At 48.6% G+C, this 18,428-nt stretch overlaps 2 non-coding genes and 1 pseudogene across 2 annotated transcripts; 1 reads left to right on the forward strand and 2 right to left on the reverse strand.

Moving 5' to 3' along the window:
• The first annotated feature begins 6,548 nt into the window (after window positions 1–6,548).
• Window positions 6,549–6,657, forward strand: LOC148151124 (5S ribosomal RNA; annotated as a pseudogene).
• Window positions 6,658–16,134: 9,477 nt separating this feature from the next.
• Window positions 16,135–16,253, reverse strand: LOC148151125 (5S ribosomal RNA). Its single transcript, XR_015756441.1, has one exon. It is a non-coding gene; the product is annotated as a 5S ribosomal RNA (ribosomal RNA).
• A 1,546-nt stretch (window positions 16,254–17,799) lies between these two features.
• LOC148151126 (5S ribosomal RNA) lies at window positions 17,800–17,918 on the reverse strand. Its single transcript, XR_015756442.1, has one exon. It is a non-coding gene; the product is annotated as a 5S ribosomal RNA (ribosomal RNA).
• Window positions 17,919–18,428: the final 510 nt, after the last annotated feature.

The raw sequence follows: 18,428 nt of genomic DNA on the forward strand, positions 1-18,428 counted from the left end.
TTAGCTACATTCCTACAATTTACTAAGCTACATATATCAGTGTCTATTACTTGTGGATTATCAGACTCAGGAACCATTAATAATACATATGAAAATGATATGTAACAAAATCCCAATACGAAGAGGGCTAGCATCATAACTCTAAGCATTCCCAGTATTCTGATCATTATGCTAAAACACAAAAAGGCTTAATATACAATCTTACAGAAATAATCCCGCGCTCGCGTCGCCACTGTATAGTCAATTACTCAAAGTCTCTTTAGTCTGAGTTTCAGCGGGTCTTGCATTGATTGCGTCCAGACTTCTTCCTCAACTGGAGGGTCCACTGGCCCTTTGATCCGAGTGTAATGAGTCCAGCCTTTCTCTGCCGTCCTTATTGCCGTTTCGGTAGTCAAAAGAGCCTGATACGGCCCTTCCCAGTCTGGCTGCAGCTTCGTCTCTGTCCATGATTTTAAGACTCAATCTCCTGGCCGGATGGGATGAACAGCAAATTCAAGGGGCGGAGTCTGTGCCAATAGACCCTGTTTTCTGAGGAAAGATAAAGAGGAGGACAAGCCCAGTATATACTTCTTTAAAAACAAATCTTTAGTTTCGGGAATTGGCAATTCTCCCTGCGTTCCCAGATAAGGTAATTCAAATAAGATTTCATAGGGGGATAGTCCCAAATCTTTCCTCCGCCAAGGGACAAGCCCAAAAGGCATCCTTTAAATCTATCACACTAAACCATTTGTGATCATGAGGGATCTTACTTAATAACGTGTAGGGGTTTGGCACCACTGGGTGCCTGACCTGTACTATCCGATTTAATGTTCTCAAATCCTGCACCAATCGATAAGTTCCATCAGATTTCCGCACTGGTAGAATTGGGGTATTATAAGGAGACATACATGGCTCCAACAAACCATCTCTAATCAGTCCCTCAATTACTGGCTGCAGTCCCCGTTTACCTTCTATGGAAATAGGATATTGTCGTTCACAGACAACGTCCCCTTTCCGATTTAAATTTATTAAAAGGGGAGGGATCTGTAGTTTTCCACGATTCCCTTCTCTAGCCCATACAATAGGGTCTATCTTTCTCTCAGCATCCTCTGTCAACATCGCCAGTTGTACAACTAATTCTTTTTCCTGAATTCCAATCTCCAGTCCTAAAAGGATAATTAGGTCTCTCCCCAGTAAGTTACTTCCTATATCAGGGATATACAGCAGTTCCCCTGTAACCCTACCTTTAGGACCTTCTATCATCATAGGTTCAAATACTGGAACAGTAAATCCTTCCCCTTTCACCCCCGAAACAGTAATTGACCGTGTTAACATTTCTACTTTCTTTGGTTTAAAATTCAGCGATGACCGTGCTGCCCCCGTATCTACTAGGGAGATTACCTCCTCCCTACACGGTCCCACCTTCAAGTTTATCAAGGGTTCCTGGTGGGCCCCTGAGGGCAGGAACCCCTGACACCCCTATTCTTCATCATAATTCATAAGCGGAATTGCCTTTTCTTCCCTTTGTAGATCAGGACACTCCCGCTTAAAATGCCCTATCTTTCCACAATAATAGCATCCTGCCTGTAGCGACTTCCATCTCTGCCCCTGTCGCTCAAACCCTCTATCAAATGTTCCCCCTTGTCCTCTCCCTCTTTACAAACACTTTCTGTGCCTCTCACAACAATTCATCTAATGGTTTTTCACTCCATCCTTCTATCTTCTGTATCTTTCTCTGTATGTCTGGCCATGCTCTTGTCACAAAATGTACTTTCAAAAGACCCTGTGCCACTGGGTCCTCAGGGTTCATTCCAGAGTATTTCCGCATTGAGTCCCTTAATCTTTGCAAGAAAGCTGAGGGAGTCTCATCTTTCACCTGTCTAATTTCAAAGGCTTTAATCAAATTCTGTGACTTCGGAACTGCCTCCCTTATTCCTTTTAGAATCAGGTCTTTCAATTCCCTCATTTCTTCTCTATGCTCCGGGTTTTGGTTTTCCCACTGGGGGTCTCTGAGGGGAAACTTCACCTCTCCCTGTCCAGCATCCCCATCTCCAATCGGGTGTTCCCTCTCCCATATTTTAATGGCAGTTCCTCGTACAAGTCCCCTTTCCTCCCCAGTAAATAATATATTCAAAATAGACATTAATTCAGCCCAGGCATACAGACTGGGCCCCAAATATTGATCAATTTGTTCAGACAACCCCACCGGATCCTCAACCAGGACCTTCATTTCCTTTTTAAATGTTCTGACCTCCCCACTGGTGAGGGGGGCACTTACAAACCCAATCTCTTTGTCCCCTATGGGTACCTCCCAAAGGGGATAAGTCGTTACGTTTTTTCCCCCTTTATCTTTTTTTTTAAAGAAGTATTGCAATATTTCTAGCTCCCCATAACTTCAAACACCAATTCATCAATTCATGCTTGACTAACCTTCAAAGCCTGTTCCTAACTTATAAATATATTTATATATATTTACGTTCATTTCTTCAGTGTTTAATAGTCAAAATGCAAAATGCATACAGTTCCCAATTTTGCAATTCACTGTAATTACCCAGTTTTAGTCCTTTAATTTAGATCCAAAATTAGTTTTCTTAAATAGTCCTGACCAATCATTGCTCAATTACAATACTATAGGTCGTAAAATAATCAGAGATTGCCTTAAAAGAACTCGTCTACTCAAGTTTTTTAAAAAAAACTTCTAATGCATGAACAATGGCTGAATCCAAGGTCACAGATATTAACCATAGAATTTTGCTTTTACCACAATCTAATGTTGAACTGAAACTTCAACTGTCCTCCATAAATCGCTGTTCTGTAAAGATAAAAGAGATTAGTTAGAAACTGATAGTAAGGCAGTCATGATCTGTAAAAAGAACAGGAGTTATCATTCCTTTTTTTTTCTTCATAATCACAATAGAATCCTTAACCTTAAAAGAAATCATGTTAAGTTTCCATAACAAAATCAGATTCAAAACAGTCCTGGAACTCAAGCTCCAGGGAATAAAACACAAACATTCAATCACCAACAAACAAATGTTCACTCAAACCAAATCACAAAGGGTTAAACTTCCTACCAGCTGGACAGCTCTTTACATTCTCTCTCTCTCTCTCTCTCTCTGTCTCTCGCACATTGACATATAAATTCAGATATTCACAAACCCAGTCTTCGTCCGATCTGTACTTTGGCCAGAAGACAGCGGGACGAAGAATGGAGTCCTTAGTCCATACAAAGCAACAATATTTAATCATCTTTCTCCCTTGTACAAGTATTATTTTGCCAATTTCCACAACATCCTGCCCAAAGGACTTTCCGGAGGAATGTTGTAAGGGACCCCGCCTCCATTTCCATTGCCGTGTCCTTACTTTGTTTCCCCGGAGGCTTTTTCCTTACCCAAAGCACAAGACATATTGAGTTCCTTCGTTAGTCCCTTATTAACTACTAAAACTCAATCCCGGCCACCAAGGCAATACTTAAAAGTCAATTTTCTTACCTTGGTCTGTGCACAGAGTTGCCTGGCCCCTTTTGTCACCGTATTTTCTATCGAGCTCCTATCACTGTCTGATTCAGATGTCTCTCTTATAGGATTCACATCAGTCACCCAAGGGAGCAGACCAAACCGGGACACGAGACCGCTCCTCAATGGGGAACGGGACGCGTCTTACCAGTGTCCAAGGCCAGCCACTCCCCCCGGTGATGGAAGAAAATCCCGGACGAGCCCCCAATTGTGAGAAACAAAAGCTCACTCACTTTAATAATTTCAGTCCGAGACTAATTTCTGATCAGCCATTTATTTGTACACCTATAGATGGGTGCTTTGTCTAACTACCTGGTAAGGTAATGACAAAATGCACACTATATCCAAAAAACCCTCGCAGTTTATACCATATGTTTTCCTCATGCCATTGTCTGTTCCCAGCTTCGCTTACGTCACTCATTTCCTTAAGACTTATCCCACAACTTCTGTTTATCCTGTTTTGTCCGTGACAAACTCTTATCTCTGACTCCCATAAGGGTGTTTGACGTCAGTCTATTATAGATTATTGATTAGGCATATCTTTTCTTCTATCAGCATCTATTTCCATCCAGAGGCCACTTTGACCTCTTTGATTAGGGTTAGTTCCTGTGTCTTGAGGAGGGGAAACAGATGCTTTCCTGTTTGCCCATATATCCACCATTGTTCTGTATTCATGTCTCATGCTTTCTTTTTACTGAATATGTATTTTCTCATTCCTATTCTGTATCAGAATTTATACTTGCAGAAATAACATTAATTCATTTATATGCCACAACAAGAACCCCCAGATCTCTCTGTACTGCCCCTTTACCTAAATTGATTCCACTTAGGTGGTAATCTGCCTTCCTGTTCTTGCCACCAAAGTGGATAAGGATCCATTTATCCACGTGAAAGTGCATCTGCCATGCATCTGAGCACTCACCTAACTTGTCCAGGTCACCCTGTAATCTCCTAACATCCTCATCACATTTCACCCTGCCTCCCAGCTCATGAAATTTGCGAATGTTATTGCTAATACCATCTTGTATATCCTGAAGATAGATTGTAAAAAGCTGCGGTCCCAGTACTGATCCGTGCGGTACCCCACTGGTCAGTGCCTGGCATTCCGAAATGGAGGGGTGGAGGAGTGTGGAAGGATGAGAGAATGCAGGCTGCGGCCCTATGAAGCAGGGGGAGGGCTTGCAGTTGGCCTGTGTGGGGATGTGGGAGACTACAGGAGCCTGGTGGGCAAGGGCTGGCTGAAAGGCAGCTGGAGGGACGGAGGGAGGGAAGCACGCACGGAGGAGGAAGAGCAAAGAGAAAAGAGAAAAAAAAGCCAAAGGGGATAAAGAGAAAGAGCAACAAAGAAAATGTGGCTGGCCAGCACACTTTGAAGTAGGGAGAAAAGGCAGAGGCCAGCGCCTACGGCAATACTAGTCTGAATACGCCTGATCTCGGAAGCTAAGCGGTTTCAGGCCTGGTTAGTACTTGGATGGGAGACCGCCTGGGAATACCAGGTGCAGTCAGCTTTTTCCGCCAGCAGTGGCTGCTCAAGTCACCCCTCTGCACTTGTCTTGTGCCAGGCAATGGAGCGGCAGGTTATTTTTGCTGCTGCTGCTGTGCCTGGCATCAGTCTCCTGCAGGCACGAGACACGGAGGGGAGGAGAGCGGAGCGCTGCCAAAATCAGCAAGAAAGGCGGAAAGAAAGGGATTGGGGCTGCACGCTGTCTGCGGGTGGCAGTCAGGAAAGGCGGACAATAGACAATAGGTGCAGGAGTTGGCCATTCTGCCCTTCCAGTCTGCACCACCATTCAATATGATCATGGCTGATCATCCTTAATCAGTATCCTGTTCCTGCCTTATCTCCATAACCCTTGATTCCACTATCCTTGAGAGCTCTATCCAACTCTTTCTTAAATGAATCCAGAGACTGGGCCTCCACTGCCCTCTGGGGCAGAGCATTCCACACAGCCACCACTCTCTGGGTGAAGAAGTTTCTCCTCATCTCTGTCCTAAATGGTCTACCCCGTATTTTTAAGCTGTGTCCTCTGTTTCGGCACTCACCCATCAGCGGAAACATGTTGCCTGCCGCCAGAGTGTCCAATCCTTTGATCATCTTATATGTCTCAACCAGATCCCCTCTCAGTCTTCTAAACTCAAGGGTACACAAGCCCAGTCGCTCCAGTCTTTCAGTGTAAGGTAATCCCGCCATTCCAGGAATTGACCTCGTGAACCTACGCTGCATTCCCTCAATAGCCAGAATGTCTCTCCTCAAATTTGGAGACCAGAACTGCACACAGTACTCCAGGTGTGGTCTCACCAGGGCCCTGTACAGCTGCAGAAGAACCTCTTTGCTTCTATACTCAATCCCTCTTGTTATGAAGGCCAGCATGCTATTAGCCTTCTTCACTACCTGCTGTACCTGCATGCTTACCTTCATTGAGTGGTGTACAAGAACCCCCAGATCTCTCTGTACTGCCCCTTTACCTAAATTGATTCCACTTAGGTGGTAATCTGCCTTCCTGTTCTTGCCACCAAAGTGGATAAGGATCCATTTATCCACATGAAAGTGCATCTGCCATGCATCTGAGCACTCACCTAACTTGTCCAGGTCACCCTGTAATCTCCTAACATCCTCATCAGATTTCACCCTGCCACCCAGCTGATGAAATTTGCGAATATTATTGCTAATACCATCTTGTATATCCTGAAGATAGATTGTAAAAAGCTGCGGTCCCAGTACTGATCCGTGCGGTACCCCACTGGTCAGTGCCTGGCATTCCGAAATGGAGGGGTGGAGGAGTGTGGAAGGATGAGAGAATGCAGGCTGCAGCCCTATGAAGCAGGGGGAGGGCTTGCAGTTGGCCTGTGTGGGGATGTGGGAGACTACAGGAGCCTGGTGGGCAAGGGCTGGCTGAAAGGCAGCTGGAGGGACGGAGGGAGGGAAGCACGCACGGAGGAGGAAGAGCAAAGAGAAAAGAGAAAAAAAAGCCAAAGGGGATAAAGAGAAAGAGCAACAAAGAAAATGTGGCTGGCCAGCACACTTTGAAGTAGGGAGAAAAGGCAGAGGCCAGCGCCTACGGCCATACTAGTCTGAAAACGCCTGATCTCGGAAGCTAAGTGGTCTCAGGCCTGGTTAGTACTTGGATGGGAGACCACCTGGGAATACCAGGTGCAGTCGGCTTTTTCCGCCAGCAGTGGCTGCTCAAGTCACCCCTCTGCACTTGTCTTGTGCCAGGCAATGGAGCGGCAGGTTATTTTTGCTGCTGCTGCTGTGCCTGGCATCAGTCTCCTGCAGGCACGAGACACGGAGGGGAGGAGAGCGGAGCGCTGCCAAAATCAGCAAGAAAGGCGGAAAGAAAGGGATTGGGGCTGCACGCTGTCTGCGGGTGGCAGTCAGGAAAGGCGGACAATAGACAATAGGTGCAGGAGTTGGCCATTCTGCCCTTCCAGCCTGCACCACCATTCAATATGATCATGGCTGATCATCCTTAATCAGTATCCTGTTCCTGCCTTATCTCCATAACCCTTGATTCCACTATCCTTGAGAGCTCTATCCAACTCTTTCTTAAATGAATCCAGAGACTGGGCCTCCACTGCCCTCTGGGGCAGAGCATTCCACACAGCCACCACTCTCTGGGTGAAGAAGTTTCTCCTCATCTCTGTCCTAAATGGTCTACCCCGTATTTTTAAGCTGTGTCCTCTGTTTCGGCACTCACCCCGCAGCGGAAACATGTTGCCTGCCGCCAGAGTGTCCAATCCTTTGATCATCTTATATGTCTCAACCAGATCCCCTCTCAGTCTTCTAAACTCAAGGGTACACAAGCCCAGTCGCTCCAGTCTTTCAGTGTAAGGTAATCCCGCCATTCCAGGAATTGACCTCGTGAACCTACGCTGCATTCCCTCAATAGCCAGAATGTCTCTCCTCAAATTTGGAGACCAGAACTGCACACAGTACTCCAGGTGTGGTCTCACCAGGGCCCTGTACAGCTGCAGAAGGACCTCTTTGCTTCTATACTCAATCCCTCTTGTTATGAAAGCCAGCATGCTATTAGCCTTCTTCACTATGTTAAGACGGACCCGGAGGGTCCCGTCTTTGCGTGTTCTTTTGGAAGGAGAGACTCACACTGGCAACTATGATTAGACGCAGACAGCAGTTTATTCACAGAATCCTAACTGATACAACGAATCTACAAGCATGCATTCGTTGGAGAAGGCGTTCTCCCTTCCCGTTCAAAGTTGACACAATTATACTTCGCGCTGCCTGGAGTCCCCGGTCAGTTCGCCTTCCCCATTGGTCCATTCATCTGTGCGCGCTGGGGATCCGTCCTCCTATTGGCCGCATCGAAGTGCCTGTCCAGCTCCTGCTGTGCTTGACAATGGCTCAGCCATCCCCGGGTGCGGTTCCAATCCCGTATTCAATAGTCCATTGTGTCAAGGAATTACTATGCGTCTGACAGGCTAGCCATTTTCAATAGTTTTAGTTTAACTAAATTGTCAATTACACTTATCAACTTTAGACTTAAATAGAGCCATTCACACTCACTAGTTACAGGTTCCGATAGAGCAATTCACACTTGTCTAACAGTTACAGATTCCGATCAGTTTCTTTATTAATCCCGAGTTTCGATGGGGCAATTGATACTGGCTGGTATTTACAGGCTCCAAGATTTAATTAACATTATGCATATCCCTTACAAGCTCCAGCAGTCATGCAGTCGCCTGCAGCAGCTCGCTTGGCTGTTGTTAACCATTTCAGGGCTGGAAGTGTCACCCTCCCTAGCCCTACATTAAACACCGCAGTGAAATCTCCCCAACAACTACCTGCTGTACCTGCATGCTTACCTTCATTGAGTGGTGTACAAGAACCCCCAGATCTCTCTGTACTGCCCCTTTACCTAAATTGATTCCACTTAGGTGGTAATCTGCCTTCCTGTTCTTGCCACCAAAGTGGATAAGGATCCATTTATCCACGTGAAAGTGCATCTGCCATGCATCTGAGCACTCACCTAACTTGTCCAGGTCACCCTGTAATCTCCTAACATCCTCATCACATTTCACCCTGCCACCCAGCTGATGAAATTTGCGAATGTTATTGCTAATACCATCTTGTATATCCTGAAGATAGATTGTAAAAAGCTGCGGTCCCAGTACTGATCCGTGCGGTACCCCACTGGTCAGTGCCTGGCATTCCGAAATGGAGGGGTGGAGGAGTGTGGAAGGATGAGAGAATGCAGGCTGCGGCCCTATGAAGCAGGGGGCGGGCTTGCAGTTGGCCTGTGTGGGGATGTGGGAGACTACAGGAGCCTGGTGGGCAAGGGCTGGCTGAAAGGCAGCTGGAGGGACGGAGGGAGGGAAGCACGCACGGAGGAGGAAGAGCAAAGAGAAAAGAGAAAAAAAAGCCAAAGGGAATAAAGAGAAAGAGCAACAAAGAAAATGTGGCTGGCCAGCACGCCTTGAAGTAGGGAGAAAAGGCAGGGGCCAGCGCCTACGGCCATACTAGTCTGAAAACGCCCGATCTCGTCTGATTTCGGAAACGAAGCAGACTCAGTGTTAGAAACGAAAATCGCTTCTCAATAATCGCTCTAGACAAATTCAGGAAAACAAAGTTTTATTAACAAGTCTGCAGAGTTGGGCATCCTTGAAAAAAAAGGCGCGCCAGGCTAACAATGTTTCTGATTAAATACAGTACAAGTCCCTCCCCCCTATAGCTCTAAAGAGTCACGAGGTTCACATTCTCACAAAGTCTGCAACAGTTTCCCGAGTTGTTTTTCTACCCTGTAGTCTTATCAGTCAAGGACTTATTCTTCTCTGTCAGAGTTAGTGGTCTTATCAATCAAGGACTTGTTTTTCTACTCTGTAGCAGCAGATGTCTCGTCCTTTATTATAGAGAAGCATGTTTTACCCTACCCCCACGGCTCTATTCCCCTTAGACTCTGAGGTCATGCACATCTTAACTATTTGTACCGAAATCGTCTCTCACAATTCCACCCTTTCTGTTTTTAAGATGTGCATGACAAAGATAAGCGTCCTCCCATCAGGGGCCCGGGAAATCCTTGGTCTTTCGCAGCAACAGCACCTTACGTTCCTGCGTTCCATGTTGGGGTACCGCCACTGCCTGGAGTTGGGAAATATTTTTCTGGATTAAAGATTGAACACAGGGGATCAGGCAGGGTAAGATGAGTAGAAGCATTACGCCCCCCCCAGCCACCAGTAACGCCGTGCGCCACCAACTACCACCTAGGAGACCATCCCACCATCCGATGCCACCAAGAGGGCGCCAGGATTGAACCGGCACATGGGCCAGTTTCCGAATTTCATCGGAAATCTTCAAAACCGCTTTACCATTATCGTCAATTTTCAGACAGCAGTTAGTCAGGTTAAACTTCCCGCACACGCCCCCTTCCGAGGCCAACAGATAATCCAAGGCAAGCCGGTTTTGGTATATAGCAGCCCTCATCTGATCCTGCTGCTTAGCCAGCAACTCCAGGGCCAGGGCGGTCTGATTAGTAATGACCTCTACGACTGCTTGGAGCCTGATAATTCGGTTTAACATATAGATAGGAGTACGGTATCCCCATGATCCATCCTGTGCCCACGTAGCAGGCCCGTAGTATTCAATAATCCGGGCCGGTGACCACTCATCCCCCCAATCACCGACTTGGATATCCCTTGGCGACCTACGCAGGGAGTCAAAGAGTTTAACTCCCAAATCATCGCCTTCCTCCTGGGGTAATAGGAAGAATTCAGGTCTTATTAGACCCAGGAAGCATACTCCAGACCATCCCATGGGCAGTTTGGAATATGCCTGATTACTGCATATCCAAAATAGGCCATCTGGAGCAGGCCCTCCCTGCCTCACAACGGCATCCCACAACTCCTTTACCCCAGGGACGGCCTCATAAGGACCAGGACCACTGCAATTCCAGTATTCGGATTGTTGGCCCCGTGGCAGAGTCTGGACAGGATTATTCCAGCATTGATTCCCCTGACAACCACCGCTCCACACTCTTTTCATGCCATCGGAAGGGTCAGCCATCGGTAAGAGGAGGAATCAGAACGTAACCGAATGCAATTTTGACGATCTCGGTTTGCAATGTACCAAGCAATACTCTCAGGCCACCATACTTGTGTGGTGGCATTCAATACACTCTGACAGGGACTAATTCCTACCTCCACGGTCCCCTTGCCTTCAACACATAACTGGCCCTCAGGGCTATTTGTCAGTCTCCACCCCTGGCTTTTCCTTTCGTTGACATGTGTCCAATTGTATTGAAGCAATTCCCATATGTCTAAGCTTTGCCCAGTCCACGGCCATTGTTCTGACATATGTGCCCCCCCACAAACCCAGCAATTGCTAACATTTAAAACAGTGGCAATCCTAGAGGTGAGATCAATAAACAGGTTTTGTGTTGCATCAGGGAGCTCAATCTGCTCTTCGACCTCTTTGTATATAGATGGCACTTTAGAGACAATGACCGTTCTCTGACGGTCGTTCTCTTTCTCTAACTCCCGTTCAGTGTTCTGAACTCTGGTCTCCTTGACTCTGTCAATCTGCTCTCTGAGCAACACGGAGGGTAGGCCCCACTGCCCATCTTTGTTAACACACACCCAGCGGTCATTTTTAGGGCATCCACGGACTTTGCCACTGTACCCTTTATTATACACTTGATAATAGGGTTTTCCACCCTCCCAACATTCTTGCCGTGCATTCACATCGTAACACCAATCGTTCACATGGGAGTGAGACACAAATGATCCCGTGTAGATCTGACTCCCAAGCCTCACCGTAGTCCGACATTTGTCACATCTCCCCTCGCCCTCCCCCACATACAGGAGTAAACTGATCAATATCCCCACCAATACAGTCCAGGTAGAGTTCATTGTCGCTGTCTTTTCAGCTTTACCACCAATGGCTTGTCCCCTGGCCCGCATGTCCAAGTGCTCTCTCCTTCTGGCGGAACAGGCCCCTTTATCCTCGATGCATGGGCCCAACCTTTTTCTTTCGTCCGAACAGCGGCTTCAGTTGATAACAGGACCAGGAACGGTCCTTCCCACTGCGGCTGGAGCTTTTCGGCCCTCCAGGTCTTTACAAGTACCCAATCTCCGGGCTCCACCTTATGTAAGAGGAAGTCGAGCGGCGGAGTTTGAGCCAGGAGACCCTTCCTCCGGAGTTCTGCAAAAGAACGGGATAAGGCCAGTAAATAGTCTCTGACAAATACATCTCCCCCTTGTAGAGTGGGACACCCATCAACCTTACTCCAATATGGTAATCCGAACAGCATCTCATAGGGGGAGACCCTGATATTCCGGGGAGGTGCTGTACGTATTCTCAATAGGGCAATAGGAAGGCACTTTGGCCATGGTAACTTAGTTTCTAACATCAGCTTAGACAATTGGGTCTTGAGTGTGCCATTCATTCTCTCCACTCGACCCGAGCTCTGGGGATGCCAGGGTGCATGGAATTTCCATTGGATACCCAGGGCAGTACAGATCAAATGGTGTAGCCGAGAAATAAAATGTGTCCCGCAGTCTGAGTCTATAGATTCCATCATGCCATATCTCGGGATTATGTTCTCTAACAATAGACGGGCCACGGTTGGTGCATCGGCTTTGGCGGTTGGGAAAGCCTCTACCCAGTGAGTGAAATGGTCTACTATTACTAGCAGATACTTCCATCTCTGTACTGGGGGTAAGTCTGTAAAGTCAATTTGGATCCTCTGAAATGGCCTAATCGCTAGGGGCTGACCACCAGCTGGCATAGAACGCATGGCTTTCTTGTTAATTCGCTGGCAAGTGGGGCATCCGACTACCTCTTGTTGGGCTAATGTGTATATCCCCCTGCATACATAGTCTCTCAGGATCGTGTCACACATGGCTTGCACCCCCCAGTGGGTCTGATGGTGTAATCGGTGCAGAATACTCCGGGTGATCTGTTTGTTTAGTACTTGTCTCCCATCAGGAACCGTCCACTTCCCGTTAGTTTCTAGCCGGGCACCCAATTGATCCATTTTATCAATCTCCCCCTGGGTGAAGACGGGTTGTTTAGCGAGCCCTTCCCTCAACGGTATTAATGTTAATAATTGGACGGATTTTTCGACCGCTGCCCGCTTGGCTTCCTCATCTGCCAGCCGGTTTCCCACCGCTTCCGGTGTCGACCCCTTCTGGTGACCGGGTACATGGACTACTGCGAGTTCTGTAGGCAACGCCAGGGCTTCCAACGTGAGGCTGATCATTTGTTCGTGAGCTAATTCTTTTCCCCGGGAAGTTATCAATCCTCGCTCTTTCCAGATTTTCCCGAAAGTATGAACAATTCCGTATACATACTTTGAGTCAGTATATATGGTCCCCACTTCCCCCTCCAACAACTTCAGGGCCCTCTGGAGGGCGTACAACTCACAGGATTGGGCTGACCACTTCCCGGGCAGTCGTCCGGACTCGATCGTCCGTTTCGTTGCGCCATCTACGACCGCACTTCCCGCTTGTAGCGGGGGCACTCTCGCTTAAAATGTCCCTCTTCATTACAGTAGTAACATCTGAGTATCCTCTTCATTTCCCTGTCGCGGCCTCGAGTTCCTCCACCCTTCCTTTGTTCCGGCCCCGGTCCTCTTTTTCTCTGCTCTTGAGACGACTCTCCCCTTTCCGGTTCCTGCCACGGCTCCCCCTTTTCCCTCCTTCCAGCTGTCACTTGTTGCACCGTCTGCATCATTATCTTTGTCGCCTTCTTTTGCTTCTCATCGTCCCTTCTCACAAACACCTTTTGCGCCTCCCGTAGCAGTTCACTCAGAGGTTTACTATCCCAATCATCTCTAAATTCTTTCGTATGTCCGGCCAGGCTTTTGACACAAACTCTACCCGTATGAGTTGCTGTCCCACTTCCGTCTCAGGGTCCACCCCAGCGAACTGCTGCAAGTTCTTCCTAATCCTGTCTAGGGAGTCTGTAGGGGTTTCTTCCGGGTTTTGATGATTCCCAAAGGCCTTGGTAAAATTGTGCCCCTTCTGGGCTGCCTGCCTTATTCCTTTTATCCAATATTCCCGCATATCCCTCATGTTGCGTCTTCCTTCTTCCGTTTGCTAATCCCACTCGGGGTCGGTGAGGGGAAATTTCTGCTCCCCTCCTGCTCCTCCCTCTCTCTCCCAGACCAACAGCGCAGCTTGACGTATCATCTGTCGCTCCTGGCTAGAGAACAATGTTCCCATGATGGAATACATCTCATCCCACGTATAAGTATTTGGCCCCAGGAACTGATCTAATTGTTCAGCCAGGCCCATGGGGTCCTCCAGTAGGCCCTTCATCTCCCTCTTGTAATTCCGTACTTCAGTACTCGTTAAGGGGACGTTCACATATCCCGTCCCTCCTTCCGCACCTCCCATGGGCACTTCCCGGAGTGGATTCATTCTTGCAATCGGGACAGAGTTCCGTCTGTGACTCTTTTCAGCTTGAGATCTAGTCTGTACTCCTGAGGCACCTGGTGGTTCCTCCCCGCTTTCTTCCCCTTCCCCTGAATCGTCGCCACCCGAAGGACCATTTTGCGGGGCCGACGGGGTCACGTAGGGCGGCGGTAAGTGATCTAAAGGTTCCCATTCTTTCTGCCCTTTCGAGTCTTCATTGGTTACCTTCATTTTGCAAGATAGTGTGACTGGCAGCCAACAAAGGGCGTAATCACTTTCCCCCCGAGTAACATTAGGTTTCGAATTGACATATAAAATTAGAGCTTGCCGGACCCAGTCTTCATCAGTGCCGAATTTAGGCCACCACACTGAGTCTCCCTGAATAGGTGTTTGGGACCACGTTTGACAGTATCTCACCATCTTCTTTCTAGATTTTCCTTTTCTCCTACCCTGATCCCAATTATTTAACATTATTCCTAACGGACTATCGTCAGGTACCCCGGGGTATTTTTCATTGTCTTCGCTCAAGTCTACCTTTCCCTTATTCGCCTTGGATCCCTTATTTCCCATTGCCGAGGATTTTGTAAAATCGGAGATTCCTGTGTTATCCCATGAGAATCTATCACTATTTAGCCAATTCCCGGACCTTCAGTCCCGTGATCTCCCAGGTCCCTTTGCAGGCACCCCCGGTCTTTGGATTCCTGTGTCCTACGTCTCTGTGAAACAGATCACAGGCACCCCGTAGGTCCACGTTCCTCCGCAAACACGGTCTCTGCAAAATCCCGCACAGACGAGCTCCGGTCTCTAGATTCCTGAGTCCCACGTCTCTGTAGAAAAATCTACAGGCACTCCGCAGGTCCCCCGTCCCTCCAGCTGCCTTTCAGCCAGCCCTTGCCCACCAGGCTCCTGTAGTCTCCCACATCCCCACACAGGCCAACTGCAAGCCCTCCCCCTGCTTCATAGGGCTGCAGCCTGCATTCTCTCATCCTTCCACACTCCTCCACCCCTCCATTTCGGAATGCCAGGCACTGACCAGTGGGGTACCGCACGGATCAGTACTGGGACCGCAGCTTTTTACAATCTATCTTCAGGATATACAAGATGGGATTAGCAATAACATTCGCAAATTTCATCAGCTGGGTGGCAGGGTGAAATGTGATGAGGATGTTAGGAGATTACAGGGTGACCTGGACAAGTTAGGTGAGTGCTCAGATGCATGGCAGATGCACTTTCACGTGGATAAATGGATCCTTATCCACTTTGGTGGCAAGAACAGGAAGGCAGATTACCACCTAAGTGGAATCAATTTAGGTAAAGGGGCAGTACAGAGAGATCTGGGGGTTCTTGTACACCACTCAATGAAGGTAAGCATGCAGGTACAGCAGGTAGTGAAGAAGGCTAATAGCATGCTGGCCTTCATAACAAGAGGGATTGAGTATAGAAGCAAAGAGGTTCTTCTGCAGCTGTACAGGGCCCTGGTGAGACCACACCTGGAGTACTGTGTGCAGTTCTGGTCTCCAAATTTGAGGAGAGACATTCTGGCTATTGAGGGAATGCAGCGTTGGTTCACGAGGTCAATTCCTGGAATGGCGGGATTACCTTACACTGAAAGACTGGAGCGACTGGGCTTGTGTACCCTTGAGTTTAGAAGACTGAGAGGGGATCTGGTTGAGACATATAAGATGATCAAAGGATTGGACACTCTGGCAGCAGGCAACATGTTTCCGCTGATGGGTGAGTGCCGAAACAGAGGACACTGCTTAAAAATACGGGGTAGACCATTTAGGACAGAGATGAGGAGAAACTTCTTCACCCAGAGAGTGGTGGCTGTGTGGAATGCTCTGCCCCAGAGGGCAGTGGAGGCCCAGTCTCTGGATTCATTTAAGAAAGAGTTGGATAGAGCTCTCAAGGATAGTGGAATCAAGGGTTATGGAGTTAAGGCAGGAACAGGATACTGATTAAGGATGATCAGCCATGATCATATTGAATGGTGGTGCAGGCTGGAAGGGCAGAATGGCCAACTCCTGCACCTATTGTCTATTGTCCGCCTTTCCTGACTGCCACCCGCAGACAGCGTGCAGCCCCAATCCCTTTCTTTCCGCCTTTCTTGCTGATTTTGGCAGCGCTCCGCTCTCCTCCCCTCCGTGTCTCGTGCCTGCAGGAGACTGATGCCAGGCACAGCAGCAGCAGCAAAAATAACCTGCCGCTCCATTGCCTGGCACAAGACAAGTGCAGAGGGGTGACTTGAGCAGCCACTGCTGGCGGAAAAAGCCTACTGCACCTGGTATTCCCAGGCGGTCTCCCATCCAAGTACTAACCAGGCCTGAGTCTGCTTAGCTTCCGAGATCAGACGAGATCGGGCGTTTTCAGACTAGTATGGCCGTAGGCGCTGGCCCCTGCCTTTTCTCCCTACTTCAAAGCGTGCTGGCCAGCCACATTTTCTTTGTTGCTCTTTCTCTTTATCCCCTTTGGCTTTTTTTTCTCTTTTCTCTTTGCTCTTCCTCCTCCGTGCGTGCTTCCCTCCCTCCGTCCCTCCAGCTGCCTTTCAGCCAGCCCTTGCCCACCAGGCTCCTGTAGTCTCCCACATCCCCACACAGGCCAACTGCAAGCCCTCCCCCTGCTTCATAGGGCCGCAGCCTGCATTCTCTCATCCTTCCACACTCCTCCACCCCTCCATTTCGGAATGCCGGGCACTGACCAGTGGGGTACCGCACGGATCAGTACTGGGACCGCAGCTTTTTACAATCTATCTTCAGGATATACAAGATGGTATTAGCAATAACATTCGCAAATTTCATCAGCTGGGTGGCAGGGTGAAATGTGATGAGGATGTTAGGAGATTACACGGTGACCTGGACAAGTTAGGTGAGTGCTCAGATGCATGGCAGATGCACTTTCACGTGGATAAATGGATCCTTATCCACTTTGGTGGCAAGAACAGGAAGGCAGATTACCACCTAAGTGGAATCAATTTAGGTAAAGGGGCAGTACAGAGAGATCTGGGGGTTCTTGTACACCACTCAATGAAGGTAAGCATGCAGGTACAGCAGGTAGTGAAGAAGGCTAATAGCATGCTGGCCTTCATAACAAGAGGGATTGAGTATAGAAGCAAAGAGGTCCTTCTGCAGCTGTACAGGGCCCTGGTGAGACCACACCTGGAGTACTGTGTGCAGTTCTGGTCTCCAAATTTGAGGAGAGACATTCTGGCTATTGAGGGAATGCAGCGTAGGTTCACGAGGTCAATTCCTGGAATGGCGGGATTACCTTACACTGAAAGACTGGAGCGACTGGGCTTGTGTACCCTTGAGTTTAGAAGACTGAGAGGGGATCTGGTTGAGACATATAAGATGATCAAAGGATTGGACACTCTGGCGGCAGGCAACATGTTTCCGCTGCGGGGTGAGTGCCGAAACAGAGGACACAGCTTAAAAATACGGGGTAGACCATTTAGGACAGAGATGAGGAGAAACTTCTTCACCCAGAGAGTGGTGGCTGTGTGGAATGCTCTGCCCCAGAGGGCAGTGGAGGCCCAGTCTCTGGATTCATTTAAGAAAGAGTTGGATAGAGCTCTCAAGGATAGTGGAATCAAGGGTTATGGAGATAAGGCAGGAACAGGATACTGATTAAGGATGATCAGCCATGATCATATTGAATGGTGGTGCAGGCTGGAAGGGCAGAATGGCCAACTCCTGCACCTATTGTCTATTGTCCGCCTTTCCTGACTGCCACCCGCAGACAGCGTGCAGCCCCAATCCCTTTCTTTCCGCCTTTCTTGCTGATTTTGGCAGCGCTCCGCTCTCCTCCCCTCCGTGTCTCGTGCCTGCAGGAGACTGATGCCAGGCACAGCAGCAGCAGCAAAAATAACCTGCCGCTCCATTGCCTGGCACAAGACAAGTGCAGAGGGGTGACTTGAGCAGCCACTGCTGGCGGAAAAAGCCTACTGCACCTGGTATTCCCAGGCGGTCTCCCATCCAAGTACTAACCAGGCCTGAGTCTGCTTAGCTTCCGAGATCAGACGAGATCGGGCGTTTTCAGACTAGTATGGCCGTAGGCGCTGGCCCCTGCCTTTTCTCCCTACTTCAAGGCGTGCTGGCCAGCCACATTTTCTTTCTTGCTCTTTCTCTTTATCCCCTTTGGCTTTTTTTTCTCTTTTCTCTTTGCTCTTCCTCCTCCGTGCGTGCTTCCCTCCCTCCGTCCCTCCAGCTGCCTTTCAGCCAGCCCTTGCCCACCAGGCTCCTGTAGTCTCCCACATCCCCACACAGGCCAACTGCAAGCCCTCCCCCTGCTTCATAGGGCCGCAGCCTGCATTCTCTCATCCTTCCACACTCCTCCACCCCTCCATTTCGGAATGCCGGGCACTGACCAGTGGGGTACCGCACGGATCAGTACTGGGACCGCAGCTTTTTACAATCTATCTTCAGGATATACAAGATGGTATTAGCAATAACATTCGCAAATTTCATCAGCTGGGTGGCAGGGTGAAATGTGATGAGGATCTTAGGAGATTACAGGGTGACCTGGACAAGTTAGGTGAGTGCTCAGATGCATGGCAGATGCACTTTC

The sequence above is a fragment of the Chiloscyllium plagiosum genome, unplaced genomic scaffold (genome assembly GCF_037043375.1).
Source record: "Chiloscyllium plagiosum isolate Xiang-an unplaced genomic scaffold, Cpla_swu_hap1 HiC_scaffold_3, whole genome shotgun sequence".
Lineage (NCBI taxonomy): Eukaryota > Metazoa > Chordata > Chondrichthyes > Orectolobiformes > Hemiscylliidae > Chiloscyllium > Chiloscyllium plagiosum.